The sequence below is a fragment of the Colius striatus genome, chromosome 9 (genome assembly GCF_028858725.1).
Source record: "Colius striatus isolate bColStr4 chromosome 9, bColStr4.1.hap1, whole genome shotgun sequence".
Classification (NCBI taxonomy): Eukaryota; Metazoa; Chordata; class Aves; order Coliiformes; family Coliidae; genus Colius; species Colius striatus.
In genome coordinates this window covers 23,342,208-23,369,425 of record NC_084767.1, presented here as the reverse complement: position 1 = coordinate 23,369,425, position 27,218 = coordinate 23,342,208, and the positions used below count along the sequence as shown (strand labels likewise).

Below are 27,218 nucleotides of genomic sequence, written 5' to 3'. Positions count from 1 at the left end.
CCTCTTACATGCTGTTGAAGATGGTGGCAGAGGGTTTTTTTTGTCTCTCTCCCTTGTCTGGTTTCCAAGTAATTCTGACCTTTGACATTTGTAATAATAACAATAAAAAAAAATGAGGCAAGTTTATAATTGTGTTGTTCAAATGAAGGTGGGGGGAGAAATGAAAAATTCAATGTCCTATTACATAAAAGCCATGACGGCTGTCTTCGGTGGAAAAAAAGCAATGTAAGTCAATTTATGAACTTTGGCACCAGGTGACCTTTAGAAATACAACAATATACAGAATTTACAAGCAAGAGTAGCACATGCAAATGACCCGGTACTGTCTCGCCTTTGGATTAGAGCTGCAAAGAGCATTATGGAGAAAGCTTGCACAAAACAAATTAAGACTGTTACTTAAATGTCACGGCACACTATTGTATTTGGCTACAGATCATTACACCTGATACTAACACTTTCAAAAACTGTAATAACTTGGGAAATATTACATTGAGTGCCTACATGTAGAAAGGGAAAAAATATATATAAAAATAAATAAAAGAAGAAAATGGGTTCCTGAAGTAATTTAAACATCACCACTCCACAACTAGAGGGAAAGGTCAAAATTTAAGTAAGCTGAAAGGAACATGAATGGCAAAATAAAATGCACATACAAAAAAAAAAAAGAAAAGACCAACTGGAATGACTTTGCAAACACGAGAAGAAAGCACGCATGCTTTGGGCAAATTTGATTTCCATGCCTGCACTTGGTAAGGGAGAGATGTAAGGAGGACAATTTTTGGAAAAACAGGTTAAAAAAGGGGGGAAGAGAGGAGATGTTCATCTAAAATGGGTAGGTTTGTTACCTTCAGTGTTGGTGCTGCTGCTGCTGTATATATTTCGCAGGCTACCAACACGGTTTAGTTTCCAAGCTTTGCGTTTGGCTGCATCCAGAGAGCAGAAGGGGAAGAGAAAAAAAAGAGAATAAAAATAAAAAGGAGGAAAAAAGTAAATGAAAAGAGGGAGAAAAGAAATATCAAAATAGCATGTGAAGTAAAACACAAGCAGAAGCCTGTTAACACATTAAGAGCCACACATAGAAAAAGCACACAGGACTATACAGCCTCTCCAATCCACGGACCATACAGAAAGCCTCTTATTGAGAGTGATTTTTATACTCTACAACATGACAGGATTTGACAAGATTAAATGGATCTGTCATTGGACTAGACAAAAACAGACCAGTAGAAGTAAAAAACTGCAGGAAGTATTTGTACAGAGGATAGACAAAACAAGACTAGACAAAACAGCTACTGTAAAACGCAATTTAATTAATAACAAAACACAGCCAGACAAGAGCTCCTTTTGCTCCAAATGCCTGTATTGATCACTTGGTGCCCGTAGTTCACCTCTGAAATACCTTTAAACCACCTTTTTATACCATCACCTTTAAAAGTTGAGGTGATGATGCAATGACCTTAAATCCTTATAAAAACAAAGCACGTTGTTTGTAGCATTGTGCTTAGAGACACTACTTATTTTGAAGAGTTTTAAGTAGATATTGATGCAATTGATGTTTGTAGCCCTCCCTTCCTCCCCCAGGCAAATCAGTGCAAAATAAAAGTGTTTATTTAGAAAATAAAAAAACCCAAAGTAAGTTCTTTATATGAGGCAACACCCTCACTTTATTAGAATAAATCCAAATTTTGAGACTCTCCAAGTTCCCAACTGCCATTTTACAATCAGCAGAAAATACTGCTCAAAAGAACTCCATTCCTGTGCTCATTAGGAGAGAGCATATTTTCATGTTCTTTAACATTGTTGTGTTTTGCCTAAAGAGTGAATTCACAGTATGAGATGTATGTTCAATCAATAAAAATCAAACAACAAAAATAAAACAATATGTTTACCCTGAGTTTCATCAGGCAGAAACCACACAAAACATCCAAGTACACTGTGACACTGCTGACACCTAACAGCAACTGAAGTAACAGAGATGTCCCCTCTTTTTCACCTATGGACAGTTGCCACATCTGAGGAGCAAATAGTGTGTGTACTAGAAGTTTTCTACATCACCTTACCAAGCCAAGAAGTAATGATGCAGCACTGCTTGGGCATACACATATTTTGTAAAACCTATTTTGTGTGAGCAGGTAAGAGATCACTGGGGTGACTGACAAATGGATGAGCATCCAGACCTCCTCCTGAGTCGCCTTTCTCAGCAGGTTACCCAACCCTCCTGCCCATAGAGAGTGGAAAGCTTTGAGTTTGCATGTGAGATGTCTAAAAAGGACATCATCAGTTGCAGTAATTCAGCTCAGAGTCTGTTACGAAGAAAATCATATGGTAAATCTGGAGTAAGACCATTCTCTTCCTCACCACAGATACTCATCACTCTTTAGGATGACATGAACATTGCACAACATAGTGAGTACTAAGATACTGTGATTTTAAAACTTTTTTTTCTGTATTTACAAGAGAACTTCTTAAATACCCTATGAAAGTCAGACCAAATAACCACAGAAAAAGAACAGTGACACAAAGTCATTCCAATCTTTAACAAAAAGCTCAACTTTCAGCTAAAAACCTAAGGTTAGAAGAGAAATGCACAAATATCCTAGACTGTTAAATTATATACTGTTTTAATGAAGTCAATTGCAGGCTTTAATGCTTTATACTCAAAAGGTGGACTGATGACCGAGTGACAACTTTTGCAATGCATCTGGCTGAAGTGGAAACAGATAATAGCCAGAAGGCTAAGTTAGATGCATCTAAAAATCTAAAAGTTAATCAAATCTAAAAATAGCTTAATTGGGTGCATCCCTGAATATGAAAAAATCTTCAGTTTTAACATCTGTTTAACAAGTCTCAGTACCTAGAGAGGCACCATTTCCCAGCAGAAAATTTGTTTTTCCTGAACAACATTTACATATAAATAGGCAAAATGGAGGTTTAGCACCCCTCAGAACAGGAAGATGGTCTTCGGTACACAAAGACCCTTTCCCAGACCCTTTTCATTTTTCACACTTTAATGGCATGTTAGAGTATGGCCATGTGAGCAGGAAGTGAACTTGCAGCCTGTTTTCTATTAACCTATTGATGAAATAATCCATTTTAATGTGTTAAGTGTCAAGCCTTTTTCTTTTCTTTTTTTTTTTTTTTTAAATAAATGGACTTTTTCGCAGTGATGCTGAGGTTCTGCTACATCCGAGTGTGTCCTTTAGCACCGATTAGGCTCCAGCCTGCTTTCTCGTGGTGCTCTGCTGTCTTTGAGGATTCAACGATACTGTCGGCAGTAGGGTTCAGACACTGTCAAGTGCAGCCTCCATGGGGCGTCTGATGTGCGTGCAAACACGAGGGTCCAGCTTAGCCATCCAACCCCACCTTGCCTTCAAAACTATTTGCCTTCAAAACTCTATACATATTTTTGTTACCTACCAACACAGACTTAATGGGCACTGGAGGTCATTATTTACCTGGTTTGTCTTTGACTTAGATCTCAGAACATTTAGTCCATCTGGTCTGTGTTCACTTGACAGTTCAAAAGTTAATTCAATAAAAGCTCTTATTGACAACTATGGATATAAGTATGTACATAAATACATATAATGTTTATCTATAATATGGATACCTTTAAACAAACAAATAAACCCCAACTGGTTTCCAATGAAAAGCTATAGGAAATACTTAGGTCATTATTTTAAAGCAAATAAAGTTCCCTAGTTAAGAAGATCTTAAAGGTAGATTGAAGCATTTTCTGGCTTTTCTTTAAAAAAGCCACTAAGAAGTGTTTCTAACTAGAGATACTACAAAAACCTAGACAAACACTTCTCTCATACATCAAATATTTACTACAAATTTAACTATTTCCCAGAAGACTCCAAGTATTTTATTTAGCTTGTACTGAAGTAGCAACTAGTATTTTGCCTAGTATGTTGTTCTACCACAATATGAACGACTAATATCTTTTAATAACATTTTAAGAAAAAATTTTATTAACTTTGACACTTGCCCTGATCTCTGGCTTCACTGCTGACAGAAAAGCACCACCTTACAGCAATCAAAGTAGTCTCCCCACCTCAAATAGCATGTAGACATGGCACAGTGGCACACTTTCTGTTCTTATCCAAGCTCATTAACTCCAGAAATTTAGATTGCCAAGATTAAGCTCCTGTCTTTGCTGGGCAAATTAATTTGTGCATCCTAACAATCTGGACTACTACAAGAAGTCATTATCTGTCACCCAATGGCACAGAGCTTGGCATTTAACAACCCTGCAAAACAATGCCACGGGATCGTTGCAACCTTCAACTTGATGCAAACCATTTTCCAGCCCTTCCTCCAAGCAGTGACCACAGAAAGTAATCACAATGCACCCGACCGTGAAAGCTTTGACTCTTGGAGCCTGAGATGTGTTTTTTAAGGGTTAAAGTGATTTCTTGAGTCCTTGTAAGAAATCTTTGTTCAACTACAGTATCTATAATGGGATGCATCACTTGTGTGGTACATAAGTAATTGGGGTATCTTGTTCAGATGTATGACTTATGGACCTGGAAACCACCAGATTGATTTGTAAAGAATGAGGCGCTTCCACGTAACTGTATCCAAGTGTTTCATCAGGCCATATCTAGATTATTTTTTTAATGGAAGAAGCTACTCCTCAGGTGGGATGGAGGTCACGAATTGTTCAGTCCTACCAGAAAAATATTTAGCAGCTAGCTGAAAATCCCCTTATGCTGTAAAAGAACCATACACTGCCTAAACAGATATGTCAGCTCAGCCCTAGAAAGTCACATACCAAACTGGGGAGTGAATTTTCTGCTCTCAGTAATACAGAAATTCGAAATTGTTCTCTTCTTCCACCAAAACATTGCCTGTAGTGCCTCACAATGCTGCTATGTGTTTGGCAACAAGTAATTCCTGGGTTTGCATATGCCTGAAAAACAAGCAGTTGCTAGCATGTTTAACCCAAACTGTCTGGGTTTGTTTGGTTTTTTTTTTAAATATGATCCTAAATGTTATAATCATTTTTATGATAAATGAATTATGTGAGCAATTGTAAACTTTTGCTGAGGTAAAACCCTGCAAGTCTTCCGTCCAGGAGGGAGGATTAGATAACCCTGTTTCTTTGGGAAGGAATTTTGAAGGCCAATGCCACTCCAGTCTTCAAAAAGGGCAAGAGAGACAATCCGGGAAACTACAGGCTGGTGAGGCCTCACCTCCATCCCTGGAAACGTGATGCTGTTTAGTCTTGAGAAGACTGAAGGGGGATCTCATTAATATTTACAAGTATATAAATGGTGGGTGTCAGGAAGTTGGGGCAGCCCTTTTTTCTATTGTATCTAGCGACAGGACAAAGGGTAATGGGATGAAGCTGGAACACAAAAAGTTCCATTTAAACACAAGAAAAAACTATTTCACTGTGAGGGTGAGGGAGCCCTGGCACAGGCTGCCCAGGGAGGGTGTGGAATCTCCTTCCTTGGAGGTCTTCAAGACCCACCTGGACATGTTCCTATGCGACCTGATCTAGGTGGACCTGCTTCTGCAGGGGGGTTGGACTAGATGATCTCTAAAGGTCCCTTCCAACCCCACCATTCTATGATTCTATGATATTGTGGTCCTATAACCACAGTCTCTCCAGAAGCTCTCTTGTTTCCTTCCTTCCTTCCCTCTTCCTGCTTTACTTATCCACGATAATCTTGAAACTTTTACATTTTGAATCCCAGTTTTGTGTTTCAGTGATATTTGAAATGTGGTAGCTCAGATGCTTGCTACCTCTTTGTCTTAACACTTAAAAAACCCCATCCAGCTCAGTCAAACAGTGTAAGACAAAACATTTGCTACTGTTCATTTGGGTCTCCTCTATGACTACTTATAAACAAAAAAACACCCTTCAACAAAACCAAACACCAGGAAGGACAGTTTCTCAGATGTTATCCATGACCTGCATTTTGCCTTAAGGAATTCACAAAAGCCCTGGCCAGGATGGATATTTCCTGGTGTTAGGAACTGAGCCGGGCCTTCAGCACCCACAGATTCTGCACTGAATTAAGACTCAGGAGATGAAATATTGGCTGAACACTTGCTTGAGCCAATTAGAAAAGTCTGCTTTTGCAAAATTTCTGTCTGTTGCTCTGTCTGCACACTCCTTTCTGTATGCGTTTGTTTGGCACTATTGGCAAACGCAGCTGAGTGACGGGGGAGGAAATGGGATTCATGGCTTCTGGAAACACAACTTGTCCCATTTCAAGACTCTTCAGGTGGAATTACGTTTGCTATATGCAAGGAGTGTGAAGTGGCCACAGATCAGCAAAGCAGTACATCAAAATGCACAGCTAACTGGCATCAGTGGTATGTCATTACAGAGGGGGTTGTGTTACCCATGACAGCTGTCAAATTTTCTTCAGCTCTGCACGTAACATTATATAGAAGTCAGTTCTAACTGTTGTAGCATCAAAATCATTGTGCTGATTCACCAAGTCCTGCTAAACAAACCCCTTCCCATTTGAGGGAAGCAGCAAGGCAAACATCTCAAACATATCCCTCTGTAAACATAATTCAACCTGAAGAGTCTTAAAATGGGACAAGCTATTTCCACAAGCCATAAATCTCATTTTCTCCCCTTCAATCTGCTGCATCTGCCAGTAGTGCCAGACAAATGCCCTGCTGCAGAAGGGCACGAGGAGGCAACCACCTTACGCAATAGGAGCATCAGAAAGCAGCCTGTAGAGAGAGTGATTTCTAAGATCACTGGGCAAAAGCAATCAGTTACAGACAAACTGCAGGCCAAGGAGTGTTGCAGCTCACCAAGCAATGCCCTGGGCACCTAAGCTACCTAAAAATTGCTAATGGTGCAGGCCTTCAGGAGTTGATCTTGATTCAATAAACTTGTATTTCCAGAAGATACGCTTTGACGTCCTCTGGAGCTAAGGTAAACAAGGCTCTTACTCTTCTTTTTTGTTTCAAACAAACTCCTTCTGTTTATTTTAAAAATATATTACCCCTACCAATCTTTCTGTTTCACCAAACACATGAGAACCATACGGCTTCCAGATCTATATCTTAGACCTGTAAAAACCCATACCTATCTGGAAGGCTCCAAAGTGTTTAGTACTGTGGCTTTCCTATGAAGAACTTTAACAAACTACTTAAATCAAACATGACTTAAGACACTTGTGGTTTGACTTGAAGAAATGCTACAGAGTGGCAAATGGAGAAAGAATATGCAGCTGAAGAGTACATAGCCATGGGAGTCGTGAAGGTCCTTGCCTTGACTCTGTAGGTACTGACCACACTCGCCGCACTTGACCAGAGGCAATGCCACTGTTATTTCAGTTTTCTAGTCCTTATCTGCAATTTTTCTACTGAAGGCAGAGACTGTAATGCAATACTCTTAAGTGGAAGCTATACTTGTGGAAGGTCATTTAATGGCTGCACAAGTCTTTGAAGATCCAGACACTACTGAAAGAGAGCACTAAACACTGAATCCAAACAGAAGATAGTTAAATCTAGTGGGAGATGACTACATGGCTGGCCTCTGTCCATTACAATGAAATGGTGACAACAGCTTGTTGTTTTAACCTAAGCTCTGCAAGTACATCCAGTTGTATCTGGAGACAGAGGTAAGCCTCTGTTTGCAGATGTTTTCAATACTCTGCTTTTTGAGATGAACTATGCTAATTTAACATGGTGCTATGTGTAAATTCAGCTTGCTTATATGTTTACATGTATAAATCTCAAAGTGATATCTCAAACTAGGCTTCCATATAGACTTTTGTTATGATACAGAGTATCTGGGAAACATTGTATTTGTTCAGGCAATAACTTTACACCTGTGACCAACCCCTTTCAGACAGAATTTCTGTGTTTGCTTTCTTCGAGATTCTATTTATTCTGTGTTAATGAATCTATTTTTCCTGTCTACTTTTGATTTGATAGGTTTTGCAGTAAATCTGTTTACCACCACTACTACAGACCATTATTTCTAAAAGCAAAAGATGTTAAGAAAGCATGCTAACCCATGTGTGATCTGTTTGATACCTGTTCTCTAAGTTCTCCAAGGATACTTAAGATACTATAGTCAACAAAACATCAGATTAACTCCCCCTTTGACCTGCTCAAATTCAGGTCTTTATACACTTTTAAAAGCAGAAATACACTTTTATTGTTAGGAGAGTCATAATATCTACTATCTAACCCAAAAATCTTCCTTCACTGCTGTACTGAGAAATTACACACGTGTTAATGTCACCTATGGTCTCCATGTGACAGAGTTCTTTGTTGATTAGATAAATAGTCCTCAGATAGCTGATTAAAAAATGATGTAGCCGTTAGGTTGTGTGTCCAAGCCTTGTCAGCCATGTTGGATGTTAAAGTGTGCATGAATTACATCCCTGGAGTGTGCTGAACAGTGCTGATTAAATGAGGCACGCCACAGCCCTCAGCATCAATTATCAGAAATAATAGGATCTTTTCACCTACGCTGGAGGAAGGGGGCTGGGGACGGAGTTGGCATGCTGTTCACTTCTCTGAACATCTCATCATCATCTGCACAAAATAAATAACAGTGCTCACTCACCAAAGGACATTTATTCTTATTGTGCAACAATTAAAGACTGAGAAGATATATGAAGGAAAATCTACTCCCATAGTATAGGCCAGGGAAACGTTTTTCATATCATATCTGTGTGACATCTATCTAGAAAAATATGGGTATATAGGATCTGGATGAGAAGCAAATGAGCATTGGAGGGGTATTTAAGGATAAAGTCTGGGATATCCTATTTGCCATTCTGCCCTCCTCCCTTTTCAGCTTCTTCCACGCCACCCATGCTTTCATCAGGGGCTGTAAAATGGCCGATGGGGGATTTTTATTTTAACAGAGGTTTGCTCAGCGGACTGTGCTTTCCCATAAGAGGCTTGAAATTATTTCCTTAAGATGTCATTCAGGAGAATTTTGTCCTGTGTAAACTTGTGACTGTGAAGGTGCTTCACACCACCTGTTTTACCATTACATGAGAGCAGCAATGACAAAAAATCCTCAAAAATGGTTAAGAAAACCAAAGACCAAGCATATCTAATACATGACATTTAAAAAGTAAAATAAACTAGGTACATTGTGTTTCTAGAGATGACCAATACTAACCTTAAAAAACCCCCAAATACAAGTGTGCAAGGGTCTCAAATATGTACACTACTTTTCTAGAATTCCTAACAAATACATATGGTGTATCTATTAAACCAGATGTCCAAAGTAAAACAACTTTAAACACTTGAACATGACTCTGAAGTTTCCAAACATTACTGTTCAATAGGTTATACTGTGTTAATAGGACATATATCCCAACAGATCAAAAAATGGGAGCCAAAACACAACAGATTTAACTGCTGCTGGTTCCTCTGTGTGGTTACAGTATTTATTATGTCCTTTTTGGACATCAAAATACTTAGAAAAAGAAGCTTCTGGGCAAAACACATTACTAAAAGTGCTGAGTTACAAAAGTTGCCCAAACACAAGTAAAAATTTATTCCTGATATGAAAGATCTCCCTCCCCTCCAAAATGGTAATCTTTATATATACTAGATACTAAATACTATACTTCACATTAATGGTTAATCATGTTTAGCTTAGATTCAGCTTTGAACATTTCATACGAAAGAAAATCAATCCCACATTCACGCTTCCACTCATGACAAGGAAAAAAGTTTCTTTAATAAAACATTTCTAAAAAAATGTTCTTATTTCTTTTATTTTTTTTTCTCCTGAGAGCTTTCTCCATTTAAACTTTTGCAGTAGGTAAAGGACCTACTAAACTATTTCAGTGCCTTTCCAATACACTATAAACATACAAGAATCAAATTGACAAAAATAAATGTTAATTGGAAACAATTTTTCTCAGTTTTTCAATATCTGAAGCAGAAAATTATGGGTCTTTTATACACACACACAAAAATCCTTTTCAACCACCTAGAAAAATTGTCTTTTAATAAAAGCTTTAAATTATACTATCATATTTCAAAGGCAACGAACAGTTAAAGCAGCTAATCAAAGGTATAATTATTTAATGGCTACTATTCATGCTATCTAACAGGGCCGTAATTGCTCTTCTGTGATCACTAGACCACCAACTTCAATACTGGAAAACAAGTACTTTGTAGCATTTAATCGACCAATTTCTAAGGTTAGTTTCTCCAATGGGGTTTACTTTACAAGGATAGATGAGTTATTACGGATTAGAGAATCAGTTTGTCACCCTGTCTCTACTTTTTAAAATACATTTGTACAACTTGTCCCACTCCCCCCTAAAAACTGCAAAAGGAAACAAAATATTTCCCTGACAAAATGTGACTTGTCAAAAATTATCATTGATTTTTTTCACTCTTAATGCCACATCACAGTTTTCTATAAACTCCAGCTGACCCTACTCTAGTAATTCAAATAAAAAACCCCCACTCAAATGTGCTTATTGAAAATCGTATTTTTATCTCAATTATATTTTCATATTTATTGTCCATATTAATCTACTCCAGACAGGTGGAGCAGCACATAAGCAGACCTTCTGACTCTGTTTCATTGTTGATATCACATATTTTACAACTAGAAATAGAAGAAAAATGGCATCGCAGCCAAATATGACTCCAGGAAGAAGGAAGACACTGAAACTTGTTCACACCACTTCACCTGGCCAGAATGACATTTGGGACAATAAACCCTGCTTGACGCGACAAGAAAACTGCTTGGCGTTTGAGATCCTTATTGGCAAGGTTACCATTATAAATGTAAAATGCATCATCATTAAAAACAGCCCAAGGTATTTTGAAGAAGATCAAGAAAAAGTGTTGTGCAGTACAGTCAAAAGAGGAAGTGGAGTGTGGGGGAAGCCTCTCGGACCCAAAGGAGAGGAAGACAAGAGGAGCAGGAGTAGGACGTGTATTATTCACCACCTGCCTACCTTCTTTCTGCTGTTTAGACACAGTATTGACTCAGTGAAAAGAGACAAGGCTTCCTTGCTTATCCCACAGAGAACCACTACTTTTATGGTATGATGGATTTATTCTTGTTTCAGACCATCAATTTCATCTATGGCTAGGGAGACGACAATCTTGCTCGTTATAGGCTGATAAACAAGGAGCATTTAAATCCATTAACCAAAGATGCATTGTTCTGCACCTTTCTCCCTCTGAACAAAAAGCAGCCACATTTTGTTGATAGTGCAAGCAATTACTGTCAAGAAAACAGTTACTAAACAACAGAAAAAGCTGTTTCTGCTCAAAGGAGTCATTTTCTCACTGCTCACTTTAAAAAGATATACTCAATCTTAAAATTTCTCAAGTATTTCCACATTGCTTTTTCCATGAAATTTCTTTTCCAATGGATATTAGGTGTCAGAGTGGAAATACAGCAAACTAAAAATAAAATATACTACAATAGTGTCATTGAGCTGAATTAAAGCCAAAACAAGTATGTTTGCTTTTTCATGTGGTAGAAAAATCCTTGCTGCTTGCCTCATAATAAAAATATTTATATACGCAGTAGAGATGGGAAGATGCTGTTTGCACAGTCTTTACAGCAACTTCTGTTATGGTACCTCACAGAAAACAAACCAAAACTGGGACTGTACAGAGGCAGCAGGGAACACCAATAGTTATTTAATTCTTACAGTTTTCATTTCCTTAATATTTTTTGTAGATATAGATGAAGAGTTAAATTTTTCCAAAGACCTGGGTGTACTGCTTATCTTGGATTTATTTTGTTCATCATTTCATAGACTATCTTAAGATGATAAGGGAGATTTCCCACTATCTTTACTGTTATCAAAGGAGAGATACAAGTTGTCTGTAGAAATCTTTTAAGACAGCATAAAGCTAGATTAGGCATTCAAGTCACTTTGTTACTTACAGCTTTTGCTTATTCTGAAATTTAAAACAACTGTAAAATTGAGCAGAAATCAGAATTCCCATTAATATAGCTCCCTTTTTTTCACCTCACATATTTAATTCATACTATCCCCATGACTGTAAAAGATAAGCTCACACTATGCAAATAAAAACTTTAATGAAAAGTACAGCTGTCTAAGATTTCACAAGCAATCTCTGGAAAAGCAGATGTTTTCTGTATGAGATCCTAAGGACCATTAGAGAGCTAAACTGTAAAGCATAGGCAACATAACCTCACTAGAGGATCCAAACCTTGTTCAACAACATTAGCCATTTCAAGTCATGCAATACAGCACCTTGCACTACACCATTTTAGAAAAGGCTATCCATGAGGCATCTTAGAAATGGGCTCCCATGAAGTGTTTCCATCCTTTGAAAAATCCACCCCATGATCCAGATTCATTATTAGTTTGCTCTCCAGCAGGGTAGGCAGTGATAAGCACGTCTGAGGAGCATACACACACACACCTCTTTTGTTTGTTCTTGGGGAATCATGACCATATGTGAGTAGACACAGCACCGCTTCCCACTGGAGAGTTGGAATACAATGTGAATTCTTCATTAATTTTCATCCCTTGTAAAAATAAGTATGAGTCATTCTGCCAGCATTAGGTATTTAATAGTTTAGCATGGTGCTCTGTCTGTTCTGCAACTTCCCATGTTAGCACAGGGATTCCTCATTGGAGAAATACCAGTTGGAGAGATTTATTGTGTCAAGGTCTTTCCTACAAAAGACTAAGCCATCTTTAATGATTATTTCTCTATAAAGTTGAATGTTTGTGCTAAAACAGGACAGTCACCATCTCCTCTTTTGCTTGAACTTCTTCATCAGCCTGCACCAACATAGAAGATGATTTTCAGTTCCTTCCCTTGGCTTCTTTAAAAAACACAGACCTGCAGATGATGGGTCCTACATTGCATAGAGGACAATCTGGGGCACAGAGGGTTCATTGGAGCTACGAATAGGTAGAAGATCCTATGTAGCAGCACACCCACAACTCCTGCACTTAGGTGTGCTACCAGTAATTCTATTAATTTGCATTTTAGGGGATCCTCAAAGCCTGCAAAATTAAATCACTAGCTCAAAGAGGGCAAAGAAGCACAGACCTTTCTCAAGTAGTTTACAGGTTAGCTAACTTCCCAAACTCACTGTTCAACCAGTGACTACTAAAATGGCCTACAATAGATCCTGAAGGTCTCCCTGTCTATGGGCTGGTAGTCTTAACTCAGGTGTCTTCCTAGGGAGAAAGTAAGTATTAAGAATCTTTCATTTTAAACTTTTGATGGGAATAGAAAAATTCTATCCAACAGCAGATTCAACATTTTGCCTCTTCTCCTTGTATCTTGATTTCAAAGGGCTTCACACGCAGAAAGTTACTGTTTGCATTGGATGGGGCTCCTTAGATTTACAGAAAGTTGTTCATTTAGGTGTAACCAGTGAAAAATACAAAAATCGTTAAGTTGAAGACATTCTTGATGTGCTCCTACCCAACATCTGCCCAGATACTGTTTTGAACCAATGCAGTGAGACCATGTTTAGCTTCTGACTCTCTGCCACTGCTCTTACATGAAAGTTATCAAAAAATTTCCAGGGAGATGCTGTGATTTGCTTTAGAATAAAGAAGTTGGAAAAATTAGGATGTAATTTTCTATTTGCATATTTTAAATACTGCATGTTTTGTCAGATCAAACACAAACAACACACAGATGCACGATAAAGCAAAACTGGGAGCCTCAAAAAAAGAAGAGACTGATGTCTAAGTTGCACTGCCCTTCATCTTTCAGTAAAACACTAACAACTGCATTCTGCCTGAAAAGATAAATATTAAATCTCACTTTTACATCAGACGCTAGTGTCAAAAGCTTCCTTACTAGTCAGAGCTCTGAGCTGTTAACTACTAAATGGCTAAATGACAATGGCTGTTACTAATCGCTTATTGAATAATGAAAGTGACACAACTGATAAAAGGTTTCAATCCTTGAAAAAAATGATTTATAGTATTTCACTCTACTGGCACTGTTATTTGTATGACAAATGGCTGAACAGACACCAGTTAATCTCTGCACACCTCCAAGTCTGATGTGGCAGCTTCTGCCAGAGCATCCAAATAATCAAGAACTGCTAACAATACAGCCATGCCGTTGTGAGGGGCTGAATACTGGTATTTTATCAAGGCTGATCCCCAAATCAATTTACGCGACACATTTTTTTTTTGTGGTGGGGGAGGGAGCGCGTGGTGAGAAAGAGGAGTATCATACAAATGGGAAGCCACAGCTTGCAGCTAGGTAGATCAACCACACTCTTTTAGTGCAGAAATGAAATCATCAATACAAATAAGGCATTAATGATTTCAGAAAGATCAGTATAGTTTATAGATTTTTCTTGATGGCAAAATCCAAACTGCAGCATTATACAGACCTGTCAAGACTGCTATGCATAGCACAGCATAATATTCCAATGCCTGTTGTATACCACAAATCCCATTTTCCCCTCAGATGGGAGAGAGGGATGTGGCTGATTTTGAGGTAGCATGAGACGGATTCCCTCCCTACCTTGAAAAATGAATGATGCTTTACATTTATAAGCGACAGTAGCTTTATCTCACTGGTTGTATTGGTATCAACCTACTTCCTGCAGAAGTCAAATCTATTTTGTTAAGTCAATCTTTCAAAACTTTCAGACCTCAGGGTACGGAGCTTCCCAGAGTTTGCCTTCTCTTGCATTATTTTTCAACTTTGCACCCTGAATTTGGAATTTCTTTTTTCTTTTTTTTAAAAAAAAACCAAACATAAGAGGAAAATCAGCCCAAGGGCAAAAAACCTTATGCAGTGGTAAAATAAAAACGTTCTAATTTTGTGAAAAAAGTGACAGACCACAGATTTTTATACTCACACAACACAGTCAGAGTAATATGTACACCACTATAACTCACACCTTGCAAATGATTAACTAAACAATCCCATTAAACTAAAAAAAAGGTTCCCATACAGGAGAGGCAGTAAAATAACTTACTTCCTTGTCTAATATCGCTCTTAAAAAAAGTTACATTTTAAATAAACAGCGTATTACAACCCAACTCAATCAAAATAAAACCCAGCTTTTACATGAATGCCAAAGGGTCAAGCAATCCCCATCATATTTAAAGGCTACACCATACTTGAAGTGCCCATTTTGATTACAGCACATACAGACAAGTTTTCACTCAGTCCTCCACTATTTGCAGATATAGGCCTTAATGTAAGCACTTTGTTATAAAGTTGCAAGTATTTTCACGCTGGAAGAAGCTGTTGTAATGTATTTTGATCGCCTGTGCTCAATCAATATAAGATGAAAATGTTAAACAGATGTTGAGGTTCACACTAGGGAGAAATGAGCGTGGTGAAAGTGAATTAGAAAGAGCCAATGCTGTGATGGGCCTTCAAAGTGAATGGCGGCAGCTCATCATTGATACAATACAGCAGAGAGGCCATCGAAAAGGACATCAAGTGAAGGGTGACACAGGAAAAGTGACAGGCTGAGGGAGCAACCATTGTAGTAGCACCTGGATAGAGATGAATGGGTACCACATTCATCAAGGCCAGGAAAAAAGATGCTGCAGCAACTGAGATATGAGGTAGTGAAGGAGGCCTGAATCAAAAGATGAAGCCCAGATCACATATCTCAGTGATGCTGAGAGAGCTAAAAGATGGCATTTTTCTCAGTCACAGTGACATGGAGGGACACAGCTCTGGGGGGTTCAAGGTAGCTGGTTAGCTGCACAAGACGTGCACCCAGTGGTGAGTTTTGATAGAGACTACAAAGCCCCCCACAGATGAATCTGAGTTGTACACAGAAAGACAAAAGCTCAGTTTGCATGTGCACACGTGAGATAGTTCAGAGAAAAGGAAGAGAAAGGTACCTGTCAAAGCAGAACCAGCAAGAAGGATTTTCTTCAGAAGGCCTAAAAGATCCCCGGAGAGGTAAAAATCTCATAGGCTGCATTCTCGCTAACAGGAAAAATGAGGCCGGAGTATGAAGATGACTAACATCATGAGAAGCAACAAAAAAAATTCATCCATAACACCAAACAGCATGTGACTCAAAACAAAACCCAAGTCAACCCTTTCCTGTGTCTGGATAATGAATACCCATTTACAACTGCTTCTTGTGACCTACTGGTTAGTCCTTTTAATCCTTTTAATTTAAATGACATTGATTATTCTTCTAGTGATTGTACAAAATTTTTTAAAAAATGTTATCAGGCAGCATTAACTCAACATATTCACTTTTGAAAGATATTTGTGATAATGTAGAATTAAAAATTGCTCAGCTTTTTATCACTTGACAATCTCCTGTAAGAGATTTAGATAACTGTTACTCTGGCAATGGAAATAATTTTCAGATCCTCTCACAAATCAGTCTCCCCATTATTTTCCACTGGATCAACAGTTTAAATAATACATACATTCTTCAGGATCTTTTCCCTCTTTTCAGCTATGAGCATAATATAAATTTTTTTTCCAGTTCTCAAACATTCCCACAGCTACAAGATCACTCAAGATGACGTGACAGTTGATTAGAAAGATCCTAAGTCAAGTTTTTAGTACTCCTGACAACAGCTAATCTGCTTGCGCAGATATAAATGTTAATTAAACACTCACCCTGTAGATGATATTGAGCTGTTGTTTGACTGTTTACCAGAAGTACAAATTTAAGAGTAAGAAGAATTCTTAATTTTTTGAATGAGAGACAATTTCTTGCTTTTCCTTTTTGAAACTAGTCTTTTGTCAAGCTTTAGATTCATATTATGGCTAGAATTTATTTGTTGCTGATGAATTTAAGAAATTTCTCTTTCATCAACCTTGCAGACCTCACATTCTATATATTTAACTTCATCAACAATTTACATTTTCTGTCTACTGATTCATATTTGTTGCCATCATCTTCATCATCCTTCCCATTGAAATCTTCTTCAATTGTTTCCTCCACTTCCACTCAAAATCATAATGCTTTTTAAAATACAAGCATCCTTTTGAGTGGAGAACTGTACATCTTTTGCATTTAATCTTTCTTAAACTTTTTCAGATTATTCATAGATTTATGTCTAACCTCTCCTACCACACAAATTCTCCCACCATTGTTCATGGTCATAGAAAATAAGCCTGTAAAAAGCTTTGAGTTTGTGTACATACTTACATACATATATATGTATTATTGTGTTTGTTCAAGGCAGAGGAATTAGACTTGCTTTTTCTAATGTCAACTTCAAGCACATGACTTATTGCCCAGGTGGAGTGGGACTAATGACATTTAATTATTTACCCTGCATTTCCTGGGCATCATAAGATATCAGCATGACCCTGATGTATTCTTCTCACCCATCAATCAGCTCTCTAAAAGAAAGCAGAGGTTCCCACCCTTTCACGTGGAGTAGTCGCAGTAATTGATGGCAGAGAAAAACCAAGACATGTAAGACCAACCACAATCTTAAGATTACTGTCAAAACACCACACAATCAAATATAATAAAGGTGGATGGACTAGCAGATTCTTTCTTTTTATTTGGCATATCTGCATGTGTGCACAAGTTAAGGACTGCTTGCTTGGTGGGCGAGATCAAACGGGTTTGCTAAAGAAACTAAGCATGAAAAACCAAGCAAAAGCAATGTGCTATCACAGATAACACAAAGCCTGCTCACAAGAAAATCAGAGCTATCAAGCGGAGACTGAACTGCTGGGTTCCCTCCAGAGAGATAAAACACATTCTCCCCAGGTAAGCCATAATGTCACTGAGAGGTTACAAAATCCTTAAAAATTCTATAACCAATACAGTCATCTTCTCCTGCTTGAAATGGGAATACAGTGAAGGTACTGAAAAATCACAAGTAATTGATTTAATCTCACAGCTTAGTGTAACTGGCAGAACCTCACCCTCTTCATTGATCTAGCAGAGACCTGGCTGGAAAGCAGTCTCACCCAAAAAGTGGAGGGGAAATAATGAAAACTGTTCCCAGAGACGTACAGCTGAGATACAAACAGATTTAAAGTGATTTTTTCCTAGTAAATCTCAGCATGTCCACAGTTGTCATTCCAACCTAGTCCATTCCTCCTACACCCTTGCAAAAGTGGCTGGACTTCTGACTTCTATTACCATTATGGAGGCTGCAGAGTATTTGGCAGTGCCTTTTACTTGCAGATAAAAATCTCCATCTCCTCTTTCCCTGCAAGGTCTTTTGAAGGCAAAAAAGGGGATTAAAAAATAATATTCATTTTGGATTTGTCAATGAAAATCTCAAGCTTCAGCATATTGTGTTGGTTGATGTGTTAAGGATAGACTTAAAATGGTCTGAAAAGTGAGTACCTGGTAGGGACTAAGAGCTAGGAGGTGAGAATTCCTAGATGCTGAACAAGATTTCTCTCCTCTTAACATGCCACAGAGTTAAGTTTCTTGTATATTCAACATCCTTCTACAAGCAGGACCAAAGCACAGAACAATTTTCACAAGCAGAGACTCAAAGAGACCTATGTGCTGTCTCCTGTGTTGCTCAGAAAATCATTCTGGATTTTATTCTGGCTCTGTTCGGGCTCTGGGGGACAGTTTATGTAAATCTTTTCTTCTTTTTTTCAAAAGCACTGTAGGTTAAACTTTAGGCCTAACAACCTAGGCAACGCCCCTTTACATTTTTTAGACGAGCCATTGAGTAGCATTATGACAAATTATGGAACCTGATGATATGTAACAAGAACGTCTCCAGTTAAAGGCTGTGGAGAAAATAAAAAGCCTGAAAGAAGAACTTCTAGAAAACAAAAAAAAAGACTTTCCCCCTCTTCATTAATATAAGGAATTGTAGGTAGTGAAATACTTCAATTAATGATCAAGCAGGTTTCCTTGTACAATGACTATTCACTTAAGAGAGCATGTAGAAGCCATCTTTTGCTTGTGGAGCTATATAGGTAACATATGAAAACTTTGAAAATGATCTGAACAGACACCAGTTAATCTCTTCTTGTCTGGAAGTAAACTGGCCATTCTATAGCATTTTCTGTACTTTGCTATCATTCTTCATTATGGAAATATTCTGTATGAAGTCAATATTTCAACCTGCCTCTGCTTTTATTGGCTGAAAGCAACAGACTGCTGGCTGTGATCCCAACTAGCTGGTAAAGAAGCTGTTGGGATATTTTGCAAGTGGAGCAGTAGCACAGTTCATTACTAACAGATAATTTATTGTCGGAGTTCATTTTCATAGATTCTTTACAAATATTTTCTAAGTGTCATCAGCTGTTTGCCTGGGAGTAGCTCTTTAATACCATTCACAGAATAGAAAAAATCCTATGAACTATATTCATATTTTTATTACTGAAGGCAGCAGATAATTATTGATATGGTTAATTAAAAAGCAAAACGCTTCTTACAATCTCTTCCATAGCTATTTGTTAATGTCATAGCAGTTCTGAACATATTTTGTCAGTAACAAACCAGAGTACTGAACTTAAAACTTTTGGTATGTATCACTTTGTAAAAGCAGACCCTGATGTAGACCTGCGCTCAGGAGCTTCCCAATCCTGCCTCTAGAAAGCAGTGGAAGGCAGTAATCATGAAGCTAATTGTTACCCAAACCTTAGTCATATTCAGAGCAAAACCACCAGCTTCCATAACAGTTCTGATGTTGTTTAAGATGACTTGGTAAACAATATAACTTTACAGATAAACACTTGCTCTTTTATATTCTTAGACTCAATTTTCTTTTAAGATTACAAAACATCAAAGCCCGAGTATACTCTTTTGTCATGAAAAACCTGCCCATCATTCCAGTACATCCTATTCCTCCATGGGGCACTAAGAGTCTATTGTGAAAGTCTACCTTCTCACTTTGCATCAAGGATCCAAAGTTTATCTGTAAGCAATGGTGACCTAATTATTAATTTGAGTTTTGCCTAGGCAAGCTGGTATCTAAGTATATACAGGGAGTCTGAGAGATCAAGAATGTAGTTGACAAATCACTTAAAATTAATATATTTTCACATTTCCTTATAATTACTTTGGATCCTCACACCAGATTCCTTAAGTATTCTGGTGAGTATTAACTTACATTTTACCTTATTAAATACATCAAGCACATATTAATCTAAAATTTATCACAATTTGTTTGTTGTAATTCAACTAAACACCAAGGCTTCTTAAGTATTCTGTGAACTCAGGTATGTTGCCTGGCAAGTGGGGAATTTATGAAAACAAATCTTCAGGAATCCTTGGTGATATTTTCAAGATCTTGATTGTAGACCACCTAACATTGATAAGCACTTAGTTTTAGTATGTAAATGTACACATTTGTTATTTACAGTATTTCAGTGGAATATTTCATTTGAGTCTCCAAGTACTGAAATATTTTGTATTTAGAATCATAGAATTATTTAGGTTAGAAAAGACCTTTAAGATCATTGGGTCCAACCTTTAACCCAGCACTGCCACAACCACCACTAAACCACACCCTTCAGAGCCACATCTACATGGCTTTGGAATCCCTCCAGAGGTGAGGAGACTCTACCACTTCCCTACGTAGCCTGTCCCAGGGCTTGACAACCCTTTTGAGGAAGACATTTAAACAGACTTGAACTCTCACAGTATCATTTCTAAAAAGCATATTCCCTTCAAAATGTTGTCTTCAGTCTCGATAATTACCTGTACTATTCTATATCTGGATTCACAGGTTCCACAGTCAGTATATAACTAAGTGTATTGCCTGCTGTGAAGCCCCAAGAGCACAGCTAAACAAGGAAGTTTCTTCGGGCTGAGCAAAAAAGTTCTTTTTGCAAAAAAGTTTGAAAGGATACAGATGAGGTTAAAGAGAAAACAGTAGTGAAAACAAAAGTGATGAAAATAGCCAAAAGAGCCAAGTTTCATGAATTTTCCTGCAGTATGCTGGGACTCATAATCACAGAATGGTTTGAGTCGGAAGGTACCTTCTAAGTTCATCTAGTCTAACCCTTGCTATGGGACACACCTTTCACTAGACCAGGGTAGCTGGAGCCCCATCCAAGCCCTGAACTTTTTCAGGGATGGAGCATCCACAACCTCTTTGAGCATCCTGTTATACTCTCACCACCCTCACCTTAAGGATATCATTGTAAGAAAACCCAAAGGCTCTGCTTCAAAGAACAAAACCCACCAGGACTACTTTTTTCCCGCTCTGTAATTCTGGTGTGGCCCCTATATGGGAAGTGAGAACTGATCTTAAAGAACAGAATAAATTTTGGGGAAAAAAAATGCTTTTTAAAGGATAGGACTGCCCAGTATAGGGTTAGTTTTACGACCTCTATTACTCCCACCTCAATTCAAAAGGAAGTAGCAGAAGAGGGGCAGGGCAGGGTCCATAAGGATGGTTTCCCTTGCAAGTTTAAAGAGCAACTGACCTTTTGTCAGATTACTTGTTTAAGCAACCCTGTAAGTTCTGTTGGACCTTGGAAGGAAGCAGTCCCGTAAGGGAGATACTTATTGGCAGAAATGTCTTCAGAAAAGGCTGAGAGACTGACATGTTTTTTTGCAGGACTGCTTTATTATTTCAGCCAGCAGTAGGCAGGTGAAGCAGAATTCTACTGACAAGCAGAAATAAAAAATTGGGGTGCTACTGAGGTGTTTGGACTGCATCTTTTCACTGCCAGTCACAGCATAATCTGAGTAGGGGAAACATCAGCTCTTCGTGCAATGCATGGCTAATACACTGCTGCACTTCAGCCTACAGTAACTCCTACTCCCATCTCTCCAAACACATCCGAAAATTAGATACTGTAGCACATTCAAATGTGAGAAACAAGACTGGCGGTACTGGAACAAGAAGAACGGCTTATGCTTAAATATTTCCTTATACACTGCTTTTTGAGTTTGACAAGCATGTCTTTAATGATTTTCTTTCCATTGTAGGAGGAGTCTGAATTAAGAAAAATGTGACATTTTTATAGGCAAAAAAATAACAGCGGCCAAATCAGCCTCTGAAACAAAGAGAATCTAAACTAAGGCCCCAGCTACCAACCCTTTGCTTCTTTGAAAACGTGCAGATTTATCCTCGTTATGGAATGAAAACAGCACTCGCTCTGTGTAGTAACGTTGTTGTCGTCCCAGTTGCAGATAAACCCAGTGCCTACTGGAACATGTGCCAAAAAAGACACGTTCTTGTGGTCTGAAGGTTAAACTGGATTAATTTCGAAAACCTGAAAACTGATATGCTGTCATTTAACATGTGCTCAACATGTGTGCTAAGCAGCAACTGAAAATGAAATATCTTAAATATTATCAAATGTTACATCATTAAATATAAATTAGATGGAAACTGAGGAAAGCTAAAAATTGACTAGGAGTTCAGCTACTCTAAATGGCTAATACGTCCATTTTTCACCTGAAGCCCTCTCCAATACAGTTTTGCCATTAAGCAAAAACCTAAAGAAAGGCAATCAATTCCAACTAAAAAGCACTTCTCCCGGAATGACTGCACTTCAAAGCCCTGGCTGGCTGCCAGCCCCCCCAGACAACAGCTATCAATGTTTCTGACTATCACAGGAGCATGAGGGGCCATGCATAATTGACTAGAAGATGGGCTAAAACTGTGCCCAATCAGTGTGTGATCAAAAACGTGTGGAATATTCAGCGCTACTTGATTACATGGAGGCACGTCCTTTCGCTCTCCTCATGAAATCTCTTCAAGGTCCAGAGTACTGTAATAAGATCATTACTGTCAAGCGGTACGAATCGCAGGCAATGAGTCTTGGGATAGGAAGTCATACTTCACAAGCTCCTCTGGTCTTTTTTTTTTTTTTCTTTCCCTCTTTTTTATTTTTTTTCTGTATTTTACTGCGTGTTGAGGCAGCAAGGCGACGAGGTGACAGATAATGATCACATCACTGTGCGGCAACTAGAAAGGCACTTTTAAGAAAGAGGACAGAGAAATCAGCTTAAGAGAAACTCAAACATTTTTTTTTTTTGGCTTTTTTTCCCCCTCAAAAATTAAATAGAATTAAACTGTGCAGTATTCTTCTTTCATGAATTGTGATTTAATGTCATTGAATTTAATCATTTGATAAGATTTTCATATTATACCAAAGCTTATTACCTCACAGACAAATGGCCAATTTTCTCCATCTCATGCTCACAAAAGAAACCTTTATTAATTTTTTTTTCTTTGGGGAGTGGGGGGAAATTGGTAGAAAATGTCAATGAGGAGGCCTGTTCAAGTTTTCTTTTTACCCAGTCCTTTCACTGGAGTTACACACTACATATAATGCATAACATCTATCACAAGTAACCCATCTGTAAAGAGAAAGGTGGAGGGATTGCAAACAGGAGATTAAAGCTCAGGATGTAAAACAAACATGCTGCAAGCTCAGCACTACAGTCTCATGCACAGCATGTGTCAGTCTCATGCACAGCAGTAGAGACTTCAGATGGAAAGATATCAAATATCTGGTTGTCACTGAATTTGACAGCTAATTCAAGGCGACTATTTGATTAAAACTTGGCAAAACAACACAGGTTTGAAATAACCAACTGGTCAGGGGTTGGAAATCAAAAGAGGTCTACATTACTGTTATGGATTGTCTTGTAAATGGCTGACATCAATACCACAGAGCATCATAACTGGAATGGCTCCAGAGTTGCATTGTTCAAATGGAGAAGGCTGCTATGATTAGACAAGAGCCTACTGCTTAAGCGGAAGGAAAAGTCAGCCTAGTAAAGAATACCCACTGACATCTACAGCATCAACATTTACAGCAGATTGACTTCTGCATCATGGTGCTCTCCACCTGGAATTTAACTGCTGAGAACCTCACCCTCTCACATTAGTTGGTCACCTTTTCAAACCTTTTCCTCTGCAGGGCAAAGAGGATGTCCAGCTCCACACTTCACAGACTCTCATGGGCTCTATGACCATGCAAGAATCTGAAATGCACAGCACTTTGCCAATGCTGATATTGAGACTTGCAGTTCAAGAAAGGTTGAAACATCATGCCCAGTTAAACCTAACCTACCCTTTGAGCACATGGAGAGACTATTAATGTACAGAAATGAGAAAAGAAATGCTTCAAACCATAAATCTCAGAATAGGTAACTTGAAGATAATCAAAACCACAGAGGAAAATTGAGAGAAGAATCCTCATCTCTTCAAGGGACACAACTTTAAATTGCTCAGGCTTTTGCACTTTGTTTGCTATTCTTAAAGAAAAATTCCTGGCAAAAATAGATGCATATTCAACAACTTATTTACTTATCACCTTCCTATGTTTTGGTTTGGATCTGCTTTTTAAAAGGTGTCATAAACATTTTAACAAAGAACTGAAACAAAAAGGACAAAAATATTTATTGTTATTAAAATATAAAGTCTAAGATTGCTGAAAAAAAAATGCCACCAGTATTAAAAAGCAGCAAAGGAAACATTTGGCTGCAACTAGCAAAATATGGAGAGGCTATGTGCAGTATAACTAGAGAATTCCCCAAACCTGTAATGACTACAACATACGGAAGACTGTCAGACTGGGCAACCCTATGTAGACTCATAGAATCATAGAATCGTTTTGGCTGGAACAGACCTTTAAATTCATCCAGTCCAGCCTTTGTCCCAGCCCTATCAACCACGAGACCACTTCCCTAAGTGCAACATCCAACTGTCTCTTAAACGTCTCCAGGGACAGTGACTCCACCACCTACCTGGGCAGCCCATTCCAATGCCTGACAACCCTTGCAGTCATTAAATTCCTCCTGATATCCAGCCTGAACCTCCCCTGACTCAACCTGAGGCCGTTTCCTCTTGTTCTATTGCCCGTTACTACGGTGAACAGACCAACCCCCACTTGAATTGGAATCAACTGTAAATGTTATCGTCACTCTCACTTCCCTATAAGCAGATGGTATTAGGTACACCTAAATTCACAAATTTTATCAAATTAGGCTTTTCTACATCTCTCTTGCTGGATGTCACTCCTGGAACACCTCTACTTGGAGCACAGAGGGGAGATGACTGGCAAAGCTGTGCATTTGGGAAAGATCAGCACTTGTTTCACCTGGATTTAATGGCAGCCATGGTCTCTTTGCTCACAGAGGTTCTTCAGACCTGGAGCAAGGAAGCTCATTACACAAGGAGTATTTCCTGACATGCTCAAATTGGTTCTTAGACGTAAGAACTCACTGAGTAGCAGCATCCACTCTTCAGGGATTACCCACAATTAACTAAAACACAGAGTTTTGTAATTAAAAAAAAATACTAGTTTGTTATTTCTACATTCTGTTCTGTGCATACTTCTTGATTATGAATTCTTTTTAGCATAATGCCAAGACCATGTTTTATAACCCTAGGGTAGATCAGACCTATTGACACATTCCCCCTTGAATTCCAGGTTTGAAGTATAGATGGCAAACCTCCACAACGAAGACATTGACATTACTTTTATGTTCCATACTACAAATAAAAAAAGCATGCCTGCAATCAGCTGGTACCCTATCAACATTCCACTCAAGGCTGTTCTCTGCCTCCTAAGGCAAACATCAACTAACAAAGCATGCCATGGAGAAGCAGAGCATATGAACAGCCACCACAGGTGGGGGCATGTGGTCTACCTCCAGCTATGCTTCCATCACCGACTAGTGGGAGATACCTACAAAAAGAACAACAGCTACAGATACAGCAACATGTACCCTACTATACCTTCCAGAACAGTCCGTGGTTGGGGGGACTTCCTGGGAGAGGTTGTAAGAGACCTTCATAGATTTTTCTTCTTCATATTTATCTTTTCTAGAGCGTCTGTTTTAGCTGCTTAGGGGAACTACTTAAGAATTTTACTCTTTAAGAGCAGCTTCATTCCAGTGTATCTACCTAAGTCGGTTCCAATGAGCTCATGAGTCCAACTACACAGAAAACTCAGGACAAGGCAGCCTTCGAAAACTAAGTCTTCCTTCTACACCAAAACAGACTATTCATTTAAATTGTGACACCTTTACTCAAGAGTTCAGTTACGTGGTGAACAAGAGAATAAAGTTATACTTAATACGATCTTACTTTAGTCTTTTCATTTACTATAGCTTTATAATACATAATAATATCAATCTTATTTTTAGTTTAATCTAGGTATATAGATTAATAATGAAATTACATGGTCTTGTGCTCTGGAAAAACTGCCAAGGACTTTTAAAGTAGACACTCTTACTTAAGCAACAAAATAGAACTAAAATCTCTAGTAGGATTAATATTTTACAAGGACTTCTTGCTATCTTGTAAACATCGTCTTGTGGATATCACAAACTTTTGTCATTAGCAAGGTCTGTATCTCAGGACACTAATTACCTGAAGCCAGTAAAATGCTAAGGTGTCACTTGCTTTCATTCAATTATAAAGCTACCTAAAACTTCTTCCTTTTCCAAAAATTCAGGTCAAACCACAGTGCAGCACTTGTACTAAGGACACACAGTGTACACTTCTGCAGTCACAATGCAGCGCATTTGATATACTAATAGTGAAACCACTTTTCAGAGAAATATAGGTAAAAGAAAAAAGAGGTGTTATCTTTCTCTAGCTCTTCAGACATGCTGGTGTGTACAACCACCACCAATTCATCCTGGGACTCATTCTTTCCAGAATCCCCGCTCCTGCTGACCACCACTGTGACACTTTTCCTTTCAACCAGGTAGGTGGAACCTGCAGCCTCTTCAGACTCTGAGCAGTTTTAAAGAGAAGAAGGAATCTTTTAACTTGTTTAGCCTGCAATGAAGTAGGTTAAAACAATAGATGAGCTTCACCTCCCTTGTCCTTCACTCCTCAGCATCAACATAAATGTCTTTCAGCAGCAAACCTTTCATGTCAGATAGGCTGTGACGACTCAGGCTGAAGGTTTCCCAACAAGTGACCTTTATGCCTTGGTTGAAAGTAAGTCTCTGAAGATTCAGTCTAGATTTTATTAATTTCTGCCCTCCTGTTTCTCTCAGGTGTACAGCAATTGGCCAGTACTGTATCTCCTGCGAAGCAGTGAACGAAGTTACTGATGATCAGTGGAATTACAACCAAAGAGTTTTTTCACACTGAATAGGTGATAACCTCTGAGGCACTTGGAGTACACTTAAATCAAAACAAGCATTTGGAATTACAGACAACAAATATGGTTGCATACTGTTGATATCTTTTTTTAAGTTCTCAGACAGAAAAAATACAGCTAGATATTTTGCTCATTTTTGTTTTACTTTTAATGCCAACTTAGAATTGTGGGCTTTTGTTGTTTTGTTTAACAATAAATTTTTGTCTTCAAAACAACTGAAGCAGAAAATAGGTAGATCAGGAAAGGTCTAC

General features: G+C 38.3%; 1 protein-coding gene across 5 annotated transcripts in view; it reads right to left on the bottom strand.

Annotated features, from left to right (window-relative positions):
• The window catches only part of AGAP1 (ArfGAP with GTPase domain, ankyrin repeat and PH domain 1), a 402,183-nt gene that overhangs the window by 59,136 nt on the left and 315,829 nt on the right, over nucleotides 1–27,218 (bottom strand). The gene's annotated exons all lie outside the window — the stretch shown is intronic.